The 19,215-nt window shown below is 39.7% G+C and overlaps 1 protein-coding gene across 2 annotated transcripts in view; it reads right to left on the bottom strand.

Annotated features, from left to right (window-relative positions):
* ARHGAP24 (Rho GTPase activating protein 24) overlaps positions 1 to 19,215 on the bottom strand; it is a 221,006-nt gene that overhangs the window by 201,600 nt on the left and 191 nt on the right. The window contains exon 1 of one of the 2 annotated variants that reach the window (XM_026847434.1): positions 19,002 to 19,181. The exons of the other annotated variant lie outside the window; for it this stretch is intronic. The gene's annotated coding sequence lies outside the window, so the exon portion shown is untranslated. Of the gene's footprint in view, positions 1 to 19,001; positions 19,182 to 19,215 lie in introns of those variants that run through there. 2 annotated transcript variants of the gene reach the window in all.

The raw sequence follows: 19,215 nt of genomic DNA, 5'->3' as shown, positions 1-19,215 counted from the left end.
TTCTTATTTTGAATAACCAGTATGAATAGGAAAGAGGCCTAGGTTCATTTTCTGGATCCAAAATACTGCAGGTGGAGGAGTGTGTATGCTAAAACCTTTGATTTTAAACGATCTCCTTTGCTTCTGACTCATTAAACAGTACTTTTGTAAATTCACCACAATTTATTTTCTTCTGTTCAGAATTGGCAAATGAACATACCCTCTGTAAATATTTTGAGACAAGCAAAATACTTTCCCAGGAATTTAATAGGCAATGATTTAGTTACTACTACTTTTATCCAGCTCAGTCACAGAGCTTTTCCTGCACAAACACCCACACAGATGATCCAAGCATAACACTGGCACAGCTGTGCCGAGCCTTTAACAGCTCTACACCTGGTTCAACAGTTGAGAAATATAAGGGATGTAGGGCATAGGCAGTCATGAACAACTCACTTGCCTCTCTAAAATGACAGCAAAGCTAAAACCAGTCTCCACCTACTGCCCCTTCACTTACTAAACTGTAAAGAACAGATCACAAAAATGCTCCTGTCCATACTAAATGGTTCATTTTTTTTTCCCAGGAAGGGTAATGTGCTAAAAATGCACATTTTGGCAACCAAAAAAATACCCGTCTGCTGTACCAACAGGGTATTTTCAATTGCTGGTCCTAAAACAAGACTGACACTATCTACCACAGCCATGGGTACACAAATCCTTGCAGAAAATTTCACAACAGAGGTCCACATCAGAGTATTTTGTGAAGGAGTTTTCACCAAAAGAGTTCACAGAAGGAGAACAGATCAAAACAGTACAGCCATAACCTTTCTAATTTACTTGGGTTTATAACCCTGAAACATTTACCAACTGTCGAAGGAGTCTGAAAAAGCATTCAAGAGAAGCATCTAACTCTCCCAATGATATCTTTTCCAGACAACTAATTCAGCAAGCTATAACCAGAGTATGAGGACAGAAAAGGAACTGGGAACCAAAACCTGAGTGGTAACTTCAGGGTCCAATTATAATCTTTTCAATCCCAAATCCATCATAAAGTAAGGATGAGACCATCTCTGAAGAAATCTCTTCTTCTTGGGTGGACAAATGAACCTAGTGAACAACGTATCACTATATATGATGCTGTATATCCAGGGCCTACAGCTACTGCGCTCTCACACAGTAATTACAAGAAACAACTCAAAGTCTGAAGAAAACATCACAGCTAGCTCTTTGCATCTAGAAGACAGATACTGGTAGGAAAAAAAGAGTTGTCAGATGACAGCCTTTTAACAGCATTAGAGGCAAGATTTAGATAGAATTTTAAATGAAAAACAATATAAACAAAGTAGACATTTATCATGACGATCAGTAAGGTGATACCTAGTAATAAATCTTTGTATGTGATTTACTGCCAAATCCACGTACAAGCTCAAGTATGCATAATGGCTCCTAAGAAGATGAATAGCAACATTTTAAGATTTTTAAAAGTGCTATTATGACCACATTCCAACCAGACAGTACTGAACCTTAGACTTCATATTCTCATGAAACCCTCCACCTTTCTAAACATTTTCTCATCTGAAACTTGAATCCGAGTACGACTTTTCATTGAAACTCAGTATTTCAGAAATATCCTAATATCTTAAAAGTCAATACACAGTATATTATTTGTTACATTAGATGCTAGTTCACAATATGCTCTCAAAATCAAGCAATGCAGTATTTCAATTAAAAAAAAAACAAAACAACAAACCGCGCAAGTGACAAGCTCCCACTAATGGTTGCAATTACATGTATTTCTGGTGGGAAAGTGTTTTGGGAAGTTGTTGACCAGCCCTGTTGAAAACAATACCCGACTGCCATGTTGCACAACTCGTAGAAATAAGAATTCAGCAGTATGAAAAGGTGACACACACACACACACACTTAACAAAAGCTGTTCTGTGCAGACAGAACACAACTTCAATTCAGAACAGATGCTGAGGGGGAACCTGATCACACCCGCGTCACACTTTACATGGAGGACTAATCCACAGTTTATCCTTTGAATTACTCAATTGTGAAGAACAAAAAGTGAAAGGAAAAGAAGAAAACTGAGATGTCATCACCACAGCTGACACACAAAGGAAATGCAGACATCTGGATATTATGAAAGCGAAGTATCTTAAACAAGACTTCCAGATCTCTCTGGCAAATATGCATTAGATGTGCTAAACTCTAACCCCAAGTTAAGGTTGAATTGCAGTTTAGAAATACAGAAAAAGAACAAAAAAAAACCCAAGAGGGGCAAATTTCTGCTGGCAAACCCAAAAACCCAGTAAGCAGCATAGCCCATGACAGACCTGATTTTTTTTTTTTCCATTCCAAGAGGAACAGATTTCAACAAAGTCCTCCAGAACAATGCTACTTTATCATCTTTATTATGGTTCACAGAGGAATTTTGCTTCATGTTTACTGTTAATGCAGGAAGGACATAAAGCAGCTTTCACAGCAGCGTGACATCTCCTGAGAGACTTCTGAGGAATCTGGGTTACCCCAAACGATGTCTCCTGTCTGGGACTTTGGGAGCATTCTGGCATAACTGACATTATGGTCCAGATTTTCCTAAGAACCTACCATTCAAGCAGCCCTGAGACAAACCTTCTCCCAAGGAAGTACTGAAAGCATGAATCTGCAAAGCAAGACCTTAGGACTGTCCTAGCATCTCTGAAATAAGGGCTTAGATAGTAGTAATTTGGAAATGATGGAACAATGTACACAGCTCAGTTTTAAAGCTATTTAGAATTTTTGCTTCCTATCCTAAGGCAGTGAAGTGGTTGCTCTTGGATAGAAACCTGCCTTTAAGATTTATAAGATGATTTGATCCTCATAAGAATGGCAAGAATCACGTTTGATAGACAAAGAACAGAGAAGACACTGCAACTCTGCCCTACTTCTTGCAAGATTCACACCTGAAAAATCCAATTTGCCTTCACTGATTAAAATAGCCTGAAAGGAATACAGAGTAAACTAGATCTTTCTTCATTACAGTTCCCTAACAGTGGTAATATATAACAAATTATTTGCAAGCTTGCCTTCCAATTCAATATGGAAAATAATACATCAACATATCATCAGCTTATTTACCAAGTTTGATTTTTCTCCACTGGAAACAAAGACAACTTGCAAGACTTTCGGAGCAAAGGAATGAAGATGGTTGGACTGACCTGTGGCAGTTAAGAAAAGAACACAAAACATTCCAAAAATGTTTGTAGGGTGCAAACATCAAGAAGAAAAACAACTTAAATGGGAAGATGATAAACATCGGCTCCCTAAGGCAAGCGATTTAGTGTCTGGGGAAGTACATCAGCAATATCCACGAGCAGCAATATAAACGATCAAGGTCCCCTTCCCACAGGAACGCTCAAGTAAATGGTCCCTTGTTTGGAGAACAAAACCAAGCACCACCTTTCCACTGCCCAGCAAAAGCCCTCAGGTGTTCAGCGAAGGCTACTCCTGCATCAAACTGTTTCTTCAGAGACAGACGTGCCTCTACAACATTTGGCACAATTTCAGTTTTTCCATGCTCTATACCTCCATCCAAATTCGTACTAAAAAACCCCTCCAAATAGTGTTCAAACATCTTCATCATCCCAGTGACTATGATTCCACAAACCCAAAGCTGTTCACAAGGACCTTATACATAAACACAAAATGTATATACTGAAGACCTCCTTACTTTACTGTTTACCCAAATGATTTCTCAGTATTGCTACCACCAATTGTTTCAGATTTTCCATGTTTTGAGGTTTGCATGAATTCACATCAAGCTCAAAATGTTAAATGTGGTTCTGAGTTCATTAAAATACAGCAGTTCAGGAAAACACCTTAGTATCCCTCACTGCTAATTGTTTCCACTGTATGTGAAGAAATCACCCCATTTTTACATTTTGTATTAAGACAGCATCTACCCTGTACAGGTCAAAGCCAATGATTTAAGCATATGAACAAACCTGTGGATGTGTGATGGGCAAACAAATATCAATGATCAACATTTTTACCTGTGAACAATTCAAGTAATTTTTATTCCATGAACTACATCACTTTATTTGCAGGAAGGTTTCCTGTTTCAGTTTGTATTTTGACACAAACAACTGGAATAACCATGAAACTACATTTCACATTTTTCAACTCAAGTCTGGCTTTATATTTGTTTCTTATACTATGTTTACCTGATTCTTGTTTTATCGATGCGTTGCATTTTTCTCAGAAATACTTTTTCTGCCATTTTTACTGCATTTCAGGAGATACAGAACACAACATAAATGGAAGCCTTTGTTTGAGGAAAAATTACTTCAGCTGTCAAAAGCTCACAGCAGATGTATCTTGAGATACCTCATACGAACAGAATGCCAAGATACTGTCAGCAACGCTTTGCGTAACAACAGTGCTACCACATCCAATGGTAATAGCTTTTTTTGAAAGAAAGGTGTGTCAAACTATATTGGTAAAACAGTGTGGATTGTGAAGCTGCTGACACTAAACTCTACAGCAGGTTGACATATGACAGTAAGTCCAAAAAGCACTGAAGGCACATTAGTAGCCACACTTTTCCCAGTTTCCTGCACAGCAGTTGCTGGGTTTTCGAAGGTCTCGGGCAATTTTTAAGAACCTGTCTGAAAACAAACATGGCAAACTGCAAAATATCCTGCTACGCCAAGAGGACAGGAGATGTTCAGTGGACACGACCCACAAATTCACCACATATGGGGAACATATTCACTCTAAACTTGTCCCTCTCCTGTGTTAAACATGTGCCATGTATGTTACCTGAACAAATGCACACAGTAATGAAATATTATTCCTTCTGGTTCACTGTACACAGAGGCTGCAATTACAGCCAGCTCTCAGGTAGGCTACAAACACAAAGACACTGAGAAGCTTGTCTTGTGTTGTCTCCAGAGCACTTTTAATTTGCCAGCCCTGCAGACACACAAAGGGGCCAGTCAAAATCCGGCTGTCGAGAAGAATGATAAAAATTTGCTCTTATTGTAGCATATTTGTACTCCGTCATCATACAAATTTAGAAGAGTCCATTGTAACAACTAAAACTTTCCTGATGAACAGCTTCTCCATTTAAACTGCAAAAAAACCCACAGCAAAATTAGCATAACTATGCAAAAAAAATCTAAGTTATCCTGAAAACCTTTGCTCTAAATTAATTATGGAGAAATGACAATCATTTATGACATCCTTTATAATTCGCTGGTGCTTAAGCCTATTTATGTGGCTTTTTAAATGCTGCAGCATATGCTAAGTGAGAACATGAAATTAGGGACAGCTAACTGAAGTGATTGGGGATTTGTTTTCATCCCTGCACACAAAAAGCAGCAGTTTCAAGTCCACCATTAGATTTAGAACAATTCAAGGCACTAAAACACTTTAAATCATTTGTAATCACTTAATGTAACTTTTTGTTCCCCCATCTCAAATGTTCAATTTATGCAGCATTTTTGTAAAATGCCACCCTAAACTATTCAAAGTTTTCCTGAATTCTACAGCAAGACAAAACCCAGTATTTTGCTCGGTTATGCTTGATGTTTGTGATCAATAACACAACACACTGTCTGTGTCCTGACTGATGGAAAAAAAAAAAATTATTTCTTGCAGTGGAACACTTGCAAAGTGTTCACATTTAGCATTTCCTCTTCACAAATGCCTTAGTTTAACAGCTGTGTAGAGGCACACATTTGTGCTACTAAATGACATAAAGCATGATTATTAACAGGAGGCAAATACACTGAGTAAAGCAAAGCAGTGCAAAAGCCAGGAGACCCGTGGCAATTACTGATTTTCTACCATGGAGAATTTTTTCCCCCAGCTCTGTGAATGATATCATTGCACTTAGATTTCTCATCTGTATGGACAATAAACAGTATTTATAACGGTAGCACTTCTCAAGAAGACAGGCTGAAGTGTCGTCTTTGTCCTGTAATATGCTTTCCATATTCCACCGTTTTCAGCAGAGAATTTTGTTGATCCCCACTCTACACATCATTTTACAGTCAACCACCTTCACTTATCTCCCCGCAAATCAAGGTAATACTACAAGATTCTCATAGTAAACTAGGATAGCATATGAAAGACCAATGGATTACAAAAAAAGTCAACAGAAAACACTACAACTAGAACTTTAAGCACTTTTAGACAGTCCACAATGAAATATGTAATAATAAAAAAATAGCAATGTGGCATCAAGAATCACACACATTTGAATTTGTTAGCTGTTGAAGTGTTGCCAAGTCATACAAAAAAGTTGTCATTCACTCACAAGGTCAAATCTAAGCCTAGATGCCACTAGCACAAACTGGCAGCAATCAATCTAGGACTAAGTTTTCAGCATCTCTAAGACAAATTAACTCAGATATATCTATAGAGACAAAACATGCAAGAAAAATCACTATCTTTGACCAAGGACTCATCTGAACACCAGCTGATTATCAATTCAACCTGCCCTAAGCATACTAGTGTTAAGATCAAGACTTTCTTCCCCATTTTCCAACTTCAGAGGTTTTAGCATTATACTCCCATCCCTGCAACACCTACCATGAGAAATTTTTTCAACTTCTGTACCTTCTTTTACTGTTTAACATAAGTCATAACCAAAATCATCAGCCATTCTAATGGTGCAATGGAGCACCAAGGCCTTAATGTGAGATGCTACTTACTAGTAAAGCATTATTTGGTTTTCATTCCAAATGTAATTTAAACCAATGGAACTGACAGTTTTATTATACTATGACTTAACATATTTTTATATATATATATATATATATATATATATATATATACATACATACATACATACACACACACACTAAACGGGGTCAGTAAAAATCCTGTAATAAAAACATACCCTAACCAAACCGCAATTTTACCCTGTGCTCTTTTGTCCCAGCATGGCAAATTAATATCTTCTCTTGCCCACACCATCTTGGAATTCAGTCTCCTTTTGATGACAACTTGGTCAAAACTACTGTATTTCACATAAGCTTTCAGCTAAAACACCCAATCCTTCTGCAGAGGTGTTTCAGCAGCACCACCACCATCAGTATTACAAGTTGCAACTTAAAAGCACTCTCTGAAGAGCTCTGTAAAATTTTAATATGCTGGTTACAGGAGAAGAAATTACAGGATCTTGTCACGATTTCCACACTACTTTACTTTTTTCTACCTTATTAGCCTTAAAAATTCTGCACAGGACAGACTAGCCAATAAAACATGGTTTCTTTTTGTTCTACTTTCAATGAGTCTCAGAACAAACTATTTGCTCATATCAGTTTCCAAGCAATCTGTCTAGGCATCCAAGTTTATAAACTAGAAGAACCATTCAAACCTCCTTGCTTTTAAACATACTCAAACCAAGAAGCTTGTTTAACAGGCCTATTGGGCTCTGTGATTTATTTCTTGATATTTCCAATAAATCATCTTTTCGTTTTTGCAATAAGACATCAATCTTTTCATTGCTAGTCATCTACAATCATGCCAAAAAGCTGTGCTTCTGCATGCTTCTGAACACACACACAAATCTACTTTTTCCAGACCTCCAGCAGAGCACACAGTTCATTTCATAGCTCAGGTTTTCATCCTATTTTTTTAACTAGAGACATTAACTTCACACTAATCTAAAAAGGACCTTGCTACTACCAGCTTCACACAAACTAGTATCCGTAAGCCTACATGTATCTTTTCGGCTGTACTGTCGTCATTTCACAGCCAACATTCAACACATCCTGATTGAAAGTTATCAGTAACCTCCCCATACAGAGAGATTTTAGACATGCTTACTATTTCGTTTCCATGTTTCTAGCCAATTCCTTAATACCTTTGGTTATTCTCCAGGGCAACATTACCTCTTTACTGATTGAAATCATTAAAGGGTGGATCAAAGGCAAGAATAAATCTTATCTATGGATATAAAAGAAAACCTACTGTATCCTGCTTACTTATTCTCAAAAGCACTGGGGTGGGTAAATGCAAGATCTTCAGCTATAGGCACTGCAAGTCACCATTTCTAAATATCACAAATTCTACACAGGTAGAAGAGATGAGCAGAAGAGCAGTTCTTTATGGAAATCCTAGACTACTTACCTTGCTGATATCGCTAAATATTCCTTCAGTAGAAGATCTGGCTAATGGCCCACCTTCTCTTTTATGTGAGCATGCTGTAACAGTAAAAACAGGCAGACAGGGACTATTCTTCAAGAAAAATAGGTTTCTTTGTCTTACCTGTCTTCCCAACCCAGACTTCATAAGTTAGAGAACTGAAAATGGAAAACACACACTGTCTTTCAATACATAAAGATGTAGAGTAGGTGTACATCACACATTAAAGAACACGACTTCATAAAGCTCAGTGACATGCAAAGAGAAGTTTTCTATGAGAAAGGTGTAGATTTAGCAGGAAGTATGATGGGACTTTGAGTACTTCAAGACTACTTTGAATAAGATGCGTACACATCCTATCTCACAATGAACCTCTGATCCCCAGTCAGGGATGAAAGGAGCAATGCCGCTATGAATCAGTGAGGTACATGACACTATTCACATTAGAGCTCTCTACTTAAGGCATGCAACAGAGGAAACTGAACAGCCCTCTGACTTGTTACACACACACAGTAGTCCCATCGTGGGGCATCTCTGAGATTCAGAAGAGAAAATGCTAAACATTTTCTCCAAGAAGAATGTAAAATATGAGCAATGTTCCTGCAGCTCAATAAGCAAACCACTGAGTGGAAATGTTAAGACAGCTACCATAATCTAGAGAGCCATGTTGTATGGAGATGTGTTAGGTATTTTATGGCATTAGAAAATAAGTATGACCTGACTTAAAATATCTTTATAACTGAGTGGTATCACAAGCTGCAGACACTCAATTTTGGTTTTGTCTATGCCCAATCTCACCAGCTTGAGACACTGCAGCTATAAAGCAGAGGAAGCTCCTTAAAAATTTATGTTGTAGGGCCACAATGTTGAGCAAAGTTACCAAACCTAACTTTTCCTCAGAAGTTCATGTGACACCATGGGCTTGCAGTCCTGCTGTACACTTCAAGCAGCATCACCTCCTACAAAACCTCTGTCACAAACTACCAGTGCTTCCACACAGACCCTTCCTTTGCCTTCCAACAAGTCTGGAGGCTCAGCACATAGCCCAGAGTTGTCCTTGCCAGAGAAGGCATAAGCAGCTCTGTTTCTACAAAGAAACCACATAAGGATCCTTCTTGTCTCAGGGTAATAATGATTCAGAAGGGAGAGCTGAATGGCAGGTGAAAGCTTTTAATGAACTCCACGGCAAAAAGCAGCACAAATTTTCTGACTAGTCATTTGAGAAATCATTAGCACCTCATGACACATTTCCACATCTATCAACACATCCCAATCGCTCTGTACAATTTGGCACTCCAGCAACACTATCAGAAAAATCAGTCTGCAAGTGAAAACAGATCTATTCCCTGTCATACCTACTTGCCCACAACACCTCAGTGATAACCGCCTCTTTTTCGACATCCTCAGAAAAGAAACTGAAATACCACAAAGGCATGTCCCTCTGAAATCTCTCAGTAGCACTCCTATCTCATTATTTCAGTTTTTCCCCCACCACTGTAGTAGCATGACCTTTTCTTTGTTGTTTTATTGTCCTGGATTCATTCAGCATTTGGTGTAACAGCACAGATCAGAAATTATTTCCTTTATTGGATATTTCTACCAGCTATTGCGCAGTTATTTATCATTGCACCTAAGCAAGGTGCAATATGCTGCATAGTCATATACAGACTAACAATAATTAGTATGTCCTTTTAGCTAAGATACCATTTTATATTGGCCCCTGTGGAAGTAAGAAATGCTAAAACTCACATTTCACAGCCTTCTTGTTCATGCTGAGAGATGAAGATCTCTGAAGCAGTGTCCCAGGAGTGACACCATCAAATAACATGCAAACATCTGAAGGGAGTCTCAGCATTTAGGATTTTATTTCTAACGCTAGCAGAGGATCACCCCTACACCAAACTCCTGTTCTGCGCTTTTCCAGCTGCCAAATAAAGGTATCAGGAGCTGTGTGAGCCTGCATTGTACGGCAGTGCTGCAGGATGGCTTAATCTCGTTACATGACAAATAGTCTTGACACTGAATGTGCCACGTGGTGCACACAACTGGCCGCTTTAGTCCTTTCCTGATGTCAGCTGAGAGCACTGCGAGCTCCATGAGCCCAGGCTGACAGCAGGATCACAAGAGGTACACATGGAAATTCAGCACGTATTAAAAAGGAGGACTCAACAGCCAACCGCAAGACACAAGTGCTGTGCGTAAGAAACTGTGCCAAGCTCCCCAGTTTAGTCATCATCACAGCTGTCCCTGCTCCTTCCCAGAAGCTTCCCTGTCCCCTTATGCCTGGCAGAAAGCAGCATTTGAAGGGACTAACGGGGCTACTCCCATACAAAGACCCACAGACCACTGCAAAGGGCAGAGTCAACAACTGTTTCTAAACCTGGTAAAGGCTACCAGTAACAGCTGACCAAATCAGGGGTCAAATCACCACAGCAAGTGACTAGAATTGTTTGTAACATCAATGCTAAAACCTAGTCAATTCTCCAAAAATCAGTGAAGTTAACAGAAATTAATAGTCAGCTCCTTACAGGACAGAATAATCACAGTGAAAATAATAAGGGTCCTATTGTGAGCATGTTGATTTGCTGTTGATTATATTTTTCTCCTGGCATGTCTTACAGTACATGTAAAATATTCCTATGGTCAGGGCCTAGACTATTCTTTTAAAACTGTTGACAATGACAAACAGGCAGGACAGGAAAGGACCTCCCCATCCATTAAACCCAGCTCCTGAAGCCCTATGGGGCTTCAGCTAGCAACACAGTTTCAGATAGTGAAAAAGGATCATCAAAACAGCTATTTTAATATTTCCCCCCACCCCCAACCCAGCAGTTCCAAGGCTACCCAAGAACTTTGTTAGAAATTTTTTTTTTCATCCCAACACACTCAGGGACAGTCTATACCAATTTAGTCCTGCATTATCACCCAAAATAGTTCTGATCCCCCCCGGTGTTTACCCACCTCATATATTTATGTGCAGAAATTAAGGCTGCTCTCCCATTTTCACTAGAATACACAAAGCCAGGTCTGATTTTTCTCTTAAAGCATGGCTGGTTAAGTCTAGGCAGCAGACATGACACATACCAGGTTACATAGAAAACTAAACACAGGAGCATCAGTTCTCTCTTGCTTATGAACAGATAAATACTGTTTTCTATAAACTTTCATTACTCAAAACCAGTACTTATAACACGCCTTCTTACAGCTTCTTGCTGCTTACTTAGTTGTGTCCCCCAAGAGAAAACAAAACCTTCCGAAAGCCTGCTGCATCAAGACATGGACCCCTATTTATACAAATGTATGTTTTCCTACAGATCGTTTATTAAACATTTCTGGAGGATTAAGTTACTTGACTCCCGTTTGAGCCCTATACTCTCCTCCTACAAGAAGGGGTTTCAGCATCATGCATCAAATGTTATCGTGTTTTACACTGCAATTAATTTATTGACTTCTGATGAATTTTTACTCAAGCTGTATTTAAAATAGCACCTTCAAGACTTCCCAATGCCATATAAGAGAAATGTATTTGCTTGTTTTTAAAAACTCTGAGTAAACCTGTCTTACAGGGGATGCTGAATGATATTTTGCAATACATATGAACAAAACTAGTCCACCATCTTCAAACAAGTTACTGATTGGGGGAGGCAGAGTGGTTGCTACTACGCTTTCATTCTGAAACCTCTACCCACACTGCAGAACCCTGTCAGAACAAGCTTTTTGAACAGGACTTCTTCTATTCACTTCTAAACTCAGCAAATTTTACACTGAAGTTACTGAGATCGAATCAATTTGGGTTCCATCAATGCTATTAAGATACACAATTACTCCATCCAGATCCTGACTCTCAAAGCCTATTTGCAAAGCTCACATTTTAGGACACTTTCATTTAGCTCTACTGAATAGAGAGCCTAAGCAGGCTTTGTACTTACTGACATCAAGTAAGAATTCAGTCGTTTTAAAACAAGGTACATCACTATCTCCAAACTAAAAGGCATTGCAGGTTTTCTCTTTCTCCAGGCAGGCCCTTTAACATTCTTCCATCCATTTGCTTACTTCTTAGGAGAAATTAAAAAAAAAAGATAAACATCTGTGGGAACAGCTGCGCAAATATTGTGTCTGCCAGTGGTAAGATTTCTTCCCAGCATCCAGAATTTCTTGTTTTGTGTTTTGCAGGACCACTGAGTAGTGGATAGCCACAGTGACCATCCCTGTATCTGACATGCAATTTTGATCTCAATCACAGATTAGTAGTAGAAGCTCAACACAAACCCACCACAGAGACACACACACACAGAAAACAAGCAGGAACCCAAACCCTTGAAGAAAGTCTCTAGCGGCTCCACCATACAAAAGCAAATAGGCTGCTTGCTCTGACTTCTTGTGGACAATCAAAATGCCATGGTAAGTAGTTTATGATTATAGGCAGATGTACAGCAGGGCTTTTTCCTTTATCATGATCTCACATGTAACAAAAACATTAAGACCCCAAATTACTCACCACACTTTCGAAGACAATACTTTGATAATTAAGCAATCATTAAATAAATGGATTTCCAGAAGTCTGCCTTCACCTCCTTGATACATGTCTACATTCACATACTTGTAATCAAATTGCAGTGATCAGTTATGCTCCAACAGGAAGCATTAAGAATGAGTTTTATCAGGCTCTGTGTCATATATTGATTACTGCAATTCTTATTTCCCAGTCCAAGTAGGTAAGGTGAACATGACTGGCACTCCGTTACAGTAATAACAAAATTCAAGTAGCCAGTTCTAAATACACACCGCCACCGTGGCAACAAGATTTTGGCACTATTGTGGAATGCAGAGTTCCTCAAGGTTTAGGGATTTACCGACAGGGTTTTTTCCAAAATAGCAAAAGTATCAGCCATTTCGGCCATGGGGGGCAGTCACCACACCCAGCCAATCCACAGAGTAGGATTTGAAGAATAAGTTAATTGTCTGCAGACTCCGCATCATTTTTCCTTCTCAAGCAAGAGGGGCCTTAAGCATACGTGAAGTCACTTGTGACTGTAGTGCTTTCCCATTTGATAAACAGTCATTTAGCACATTGACACTGCTGGAGCACAGTTGCACTTCAGCTTCTTTTTCCACCTCTACAGTGCTTCCATCTGTTAAGCAGGGTATGTAGAGAAGGACTCCCTACTTGAATAAGCTCCAGCATACTTCAGAGTGTCTGCTCTACTTGAATTCATGCGATCTGCTCTTGTGATTCATTTTCTAAATACTCATCCCGTAAGACTGTGCCCACACATCCCCACAGCACTACTTGGAAACAAGGTTGTGATCTTTAAAAATCAAAAGCACAAAGATTGCTCACAACTTGCTTTGCTCTTACACTTCCTCATGTCCACACATTTCCAACCGAACAAGGCAAGTTATTATGTATAGCAGTGGTCTGCTGTGGTCAGTCAGCTCCTTTCCACCAAGCCACAGACAGAATAAGATGAGCTTTTTTCCCCTCCGTAAGTAACATCCAAAGAAAAGAGGGACAAAACTGAACAAACAGATGTTTACAACGGAATGGAAAGAGTCCATCCAGCCTAGTATCTCCCATCTCCAACTGTGACTAAAGTAAAACCTCAGGGACAAGCAGGACAACTAAGACAAGCACACAATACTTTCAGCTAGCTACCCCTTAAAAGTGGGTTTTTCTTTACTGATGACAACATTTTATGTTATGTACTTGTGCATCTTAATTACACCTTATTTGCAGCTTGTGCACAGCATTACTTCCTTTTATTTGTTTTGAGCCTGTCACTCCTGGATACACCCTGGGATTCCTGTACTGGAAAGTAAGGGAAGAGTTGGATTTTGCTTATCCTTTCCCTGCCACTCATTAATGCAGTTCTCAGTCATCTCATCAGCAGGCTGAGAAGTTCCTTCCTGCTTCACTGTTTGTTGGACAGAAGCTGTGCTGTGTCCTTGACCATGCTTCTCACCCTTTTTAAAACCTTTTCTAGCTTAAGCTGCAAGCTACTAACACTTTCGGGCAGCAAGAAACTCCCCTGGTGTCACCTCTGTCCTCCTTCGCATTTTCTTCTCACAACAGAGGACATATACCTGGGGGAGGTTAAAGTAACAGCCACAAAGGCAGCTTACAAAAAATCCATGATTTTCTGCTGGAGCTGAAGTCAGGCCATTTGAATAAGAATTAACTGGAAGGCTACTTTCTTTGCCTACTGAAGGAGCACTTTACCTCCTAGCAAAACAAGAAAATAGCTCAAAATATAGAAATAGACAACAAATTTCGGTCCAGACCACACTAACCCAGGAAAAAGCACATTTGGTTCTCCCAGTTATTGACATCTAGAGGGATCTTACTGCCTCCCAGATACAGGCAAATTGCTGTGTTTTTGTGTTTTACTTCCTATAACACCTCATGATTATTCAATTTGGCAGGCCAAGAACACCAGTCCAGTTAAAATTTAAGCTCCTCTGAAAGTAAATGCAGATGTGGGAAAAAGATGACAGGAACCACCAATTAATTCTTGAGAGTAAGAGTCATGAAAAACATCCTCACTAAAGAGCTACTAATCATAATTGTTATTATACAAAACTGCACAGAACTATAGGAAAACGAAAGGTATTTCTTTACAAGAAGCTATATAAACACTGCCAAGAAATTCAACATGTGTTACTGAAGTTTGTCTCACTGAGCTATAGAGCGTGAACGCCCCTCCAAAATAACCAGTACAGCAGCAGTTTGTAATGTTAAAAGCACTAAATTTGTATGCTCCTTCAAGGCCTCTGGCTTGGTGGAGGCATGAAAATTTCATTACGAAACCCCAATGAAACAAGAGCTGAGCCAGGCAGACAAAATTAATTCGAAGTATTAACAAGTCAGTCAAAAACCATGACCATAAACTAAAAAAAAAAGCATCATACTGCAGGTGGTTTCTAGTCTCAGGGGAACTACCTTATTTTGCAGTTTAGCCAATGACTTGGAAAAAAAATGAGAAAAAAAAAGAAAAATCATGACTTAAAAACTCTGTAGGTGACAAGTACCAAGGAAGCCCTTAATTACAAAGAGGAACAGCAACTGACAGACAGACAGCCATCTGTGCACCAGCCTGTGTGTTTTTTGCACCAACCTGTGTGGCTTTGCTCAGCAGATGCACAAGTTGTGAAGAACTGACAGTACCTAAGAGCATCTTCCTGAAGGAAAAAGTGAGATCCCTCTTCACCACAACAGTGGTGTTGTCTAGTGTTGTCACAAGACTATTTGAGCAGGAATAATAAAGTATAAAGATCACAGTGTCTCTGGATTTCACAGGACTGCACCCCAAGTATTATCTCCAGTGCTGGTATTCAAACAACGAGAAGCATTTTGGAAAACTGGAAATAGTTTTTAACAGGTTGGAATAATTAAAGAACAGGAGAACATAATGAAGGAACTCTACTTTCCACTTTTACAAAGAGAAGGTAAAGAATAGATGTATCTATAGATGGAGCAGAAATTTGAATAGAGAATGCTATTAAACATACAAAGAGCTAATAAGAACCAGAGCTAACAAAGCTGGTAGTTAAAGACAGTCAAATAAAACTATCAGTAAAGCACAAAATTTCAAACTGATGATAATCACACGAAGTGAATATATTGCAGACCATTGAAAGTGAGCGTATCAAGTGACTTTGTCAGAAAAATGGGATTTTTTTGAAAAAAATGATCTAGCTCATCATGGGGGCTACATAAAGAACTCTAATGGTTCAGTTTGTGTTCCTAATCAGTTAAATACAAAATAAATTTACAGCTTCACTCCAGTCCTTATCATCAACACTTTGATCACCCAAATGCCACTGGCAAAACGGTGAAGTAGAAGGAAAGAGTCAAATAATGTACAAGAAGCTGCAGAATAGGAGGAAGTTTCTCATCAAGCTATTCCTCACACCAGGATCATCCACCTACAGCCTGGCTGCCACGGGTGGCTTGCAGTGGCATTCTGGAGGTATCTATTGAAAGTGAAGATGACAAATCAGCCTCTGACTGTCCTCATGAAGTTGGGACACCACAAGGACGGAAACAAGCTGCTTCCCAACACCATTCCGCTGCTCCTGTATGCTCAGGCACAGGGCTCCAGCAAGGCAGCCTCCCCTGGCTCCCACAGTACCGCTGGCACTGAAGGCTGTGTGCCCTCCCTGCTGCTCTAAGGCTGGGATTTCAGCAGCATTCGGTTACAGCTCCGCAGGTAAAAGTCTTTATCAAGGCTTGCTGACATCTGCTACTGCTGAAGCACACCCATCCTTGAGATGTCTGCTTTTCTCACTTCTGAACTCTGAAGAACTAAACCACCTTCTCTCCCCCAATTAAAAAAACAAAGGCAACCTCATCAAGGTTTTCTAAATAAATGCAGGCAACAACTATAAGAGACAACTCTAACTTGAAATCTTCGCTTTCAGCATAATAATAGAAACTAAGAGAGACCAAGTGTTATCACTAGCACTTTCTGCACTCTTACATGTAAGAAGAGAACCTAAACTGGAAACTTGGCCTCTGTTGTCTTTTTAAGCTTCCATTCCTCCCAAGACTGGCAGTAGAGTAACAAGTTTCATTAAAAGCAGTGTGTTTGCTTATCGTCCAACTATCTCAGGCACTCATCTTACCTGGAGTCCTCAGCATTACAGAAAGCCAAGTTACAGATGTTGAACAATGAAAACCTATACCAGGTATTCTCCTTTAGGGTTTTTCTTGTTTTAGAATCCCAGGAGAAGACAACCTTTTCTTCTTCCTGGGGGAAAGCTAACATACACTTTGTTTCACCCACAAGACAGTTTACAACACAAATGTCACCCTAATATGATAAAGTGTCACACTCCGTTCCAGAAGGTTATTAAAAACAAAATAAAATAAAATCATGTTAAGCATTCCCTCTGCCCAATATAGATAAAGCCAGTAAGTAATAGCTCCAAGAATAAAACATACTTCCAAAGGCCAGCAGATCAGAATAAACGGGCTACAGAGAAGACAGCTAAAGGTAATAGGATACAAGTCACTTCAAACTACCCACCAAAAAATTCAACTCCCTTTTTCTTTTTTCCACCCCATGTTTAAAAAAAAATCAGATATTAAATCAAGCAGGAAGAGATGTAAAGGTCCTGAGTGGTGCCTGTGTGCTACAGCTGCACATGGAGCTCACAGGGATTTTCTATTCTAGTTTCTTCTGAAGACATGACCTTAACAGGAGTTCAAACTGTTACTTGTGAGGAGATTTCCTTTAAGGGATCTTAGTTGCTAGCTTTCTAAATTCCATCTTCAGAAAACTGAACCTAGCTATAGGACCACTAATAAAAGTGATCTTCACCAGCCTGCAAACAGGAGAGGCATGCATCTTAACGGAAAAACAACCCACAGCCTCCCTCTCACTTGCGCTGACAAGTGCGTTGCCATACAGTGAGAAGTCAGCTAGTGACATGAATCTGTGTGGAAGGCGTGAATTTTCTACATGGCTTTACAATTTTTTACATACTGTGGGGCTTTATTTTTTCTTTTTCGGTGGGCACACTATTTATTGCAATCTATCTAATTTCATTAAAGAAAGCAAGCCAAGTAAAGAAGAAGAGAAAAAAAAAAAGCAGCTAAGAGAGGACAATAATCAAAGAAGAGACAAATAACTTTAGACAACATGCACAAAGGAACACGAGTTCTAAGCACATTTATTTTTAAACACAAGTCTATCACATACTAGAAGATGCCTTTTGCAGTAACAAAACCTGCCACAACATGAAAATTTCATGGGACTGGAAACAAGCACTTGACTCTCAGTCCTTCTCTCTATCTCAGCTTGTAACTCTGCATGCCTCCTGTGAGAATGAGATGCCAATTAAGTGATTTTTAGCTAGGACAAGATACTTTGCCACTTGTATTGATAAACCACCCTCCCGTAATTCTTACCTCGCATGGAATCCTTTTCCCCTGAACATACAGAAGTTATTGCCACCGTCTAAGTACAGAACTGCTCCCCAACAGAAAAACTTAAACTAACAGCATCTTAATACCTGCTGATCTAGAGTTATCACCCTCTCTCAGCAACCATGCTACCTAACACAAACAGAATTCAGATAATTGTTAGACAAATTCAGTGTTATGACATCACTGTGCTACACAGGGAAATCATTTGGTTTCTTATTTCTACCTATAAAGGACAAGGGTACCTATCTAAAAAAAAGAAAACAAACCTGCTGGTTTATTTCCAATCATCTGTAGTAAAGATGCTTCTAAAATCAAACATGAACTATTTACTACTCTCCACTCTGCTGAAAGAAAACCCCCGACCTGGCAACATACATGCATGTTACTGCTAAGAAAGGTAGTTAAATATTCCATACAAGTCCAATAAAGATAAACAAGACTATTACTTCCTTATCTTAAAAAAAATACACTCAGTAGTACTAAAAATCCACTGAAGGTTCTCTAACTCTTTTGTGTTTCCAATCAAAGTCTTTACTGTAGCATCTGTCCCATGGAGGATCTTCTGTCTGAAAGCCTGCTACAGGTATTTGTGTCGAAGGAAGATTTTGAGACAACCACCACAAATCCAAAGATGAACGTGGAGATTGCAGAAAGCACAAAGGGCTTTTACTCATATTTAAGCCAACAAGTAGTCAGATGACACGTACCCTGCTTTGTACGCCTGAAACCAACAGAAAGGCATCTTGTCACGCATTATTTAACACAGTTAAGAAATAACAGCACGCAGAACCACTTAAAGATGCCTGCACACACCCCCGGCAGACAAGAACAGCCCTAACACACACAGACAGCTGCCGCCGCTGCTTCCTGGTCGGCTGCAGTTATTTGTCCTGCGAAAAACCACACGGTTTTGTCACCCGGATAAAAACCGTATGGAATGCCGCCTCACCTGGCGCTCGGCTGCGGCGCTGACCCGATCCGCCGGGAGCTGCGGAACGGCCCCGGGCCGGGGTTCCTACCCTTCACAAGCAGGGTCCTTGTTCTCGCCCATAAACGCGGCGGCTTCTCAACCAAATTCGGAACCAGTGACAGCTTGTTTCAGCTTGACCGCACTTAGAAGTTTCTTTTCCTCCGCCTGCCCCCCCCCCCAACGCGCCCTGCGC

This window comes from Athene cunicularia (genome assembly GCF_003259725.1).
Source record: "Athene cunicularia isolate RWA chromosome 4 unlocalized genomic scaffold, athCun1 chr4_part2, whole genome shotgun sequence".
NCBI lineage: Eukaryota > Metazoa > Chordata > Aves > Strigiformes > Strigidae > Athene > Athene cunicularia.
Note: the sequence above shows the minus strand (reverse complement) of the source record. Positions and strands in the feature narration are given on the sequence as shown.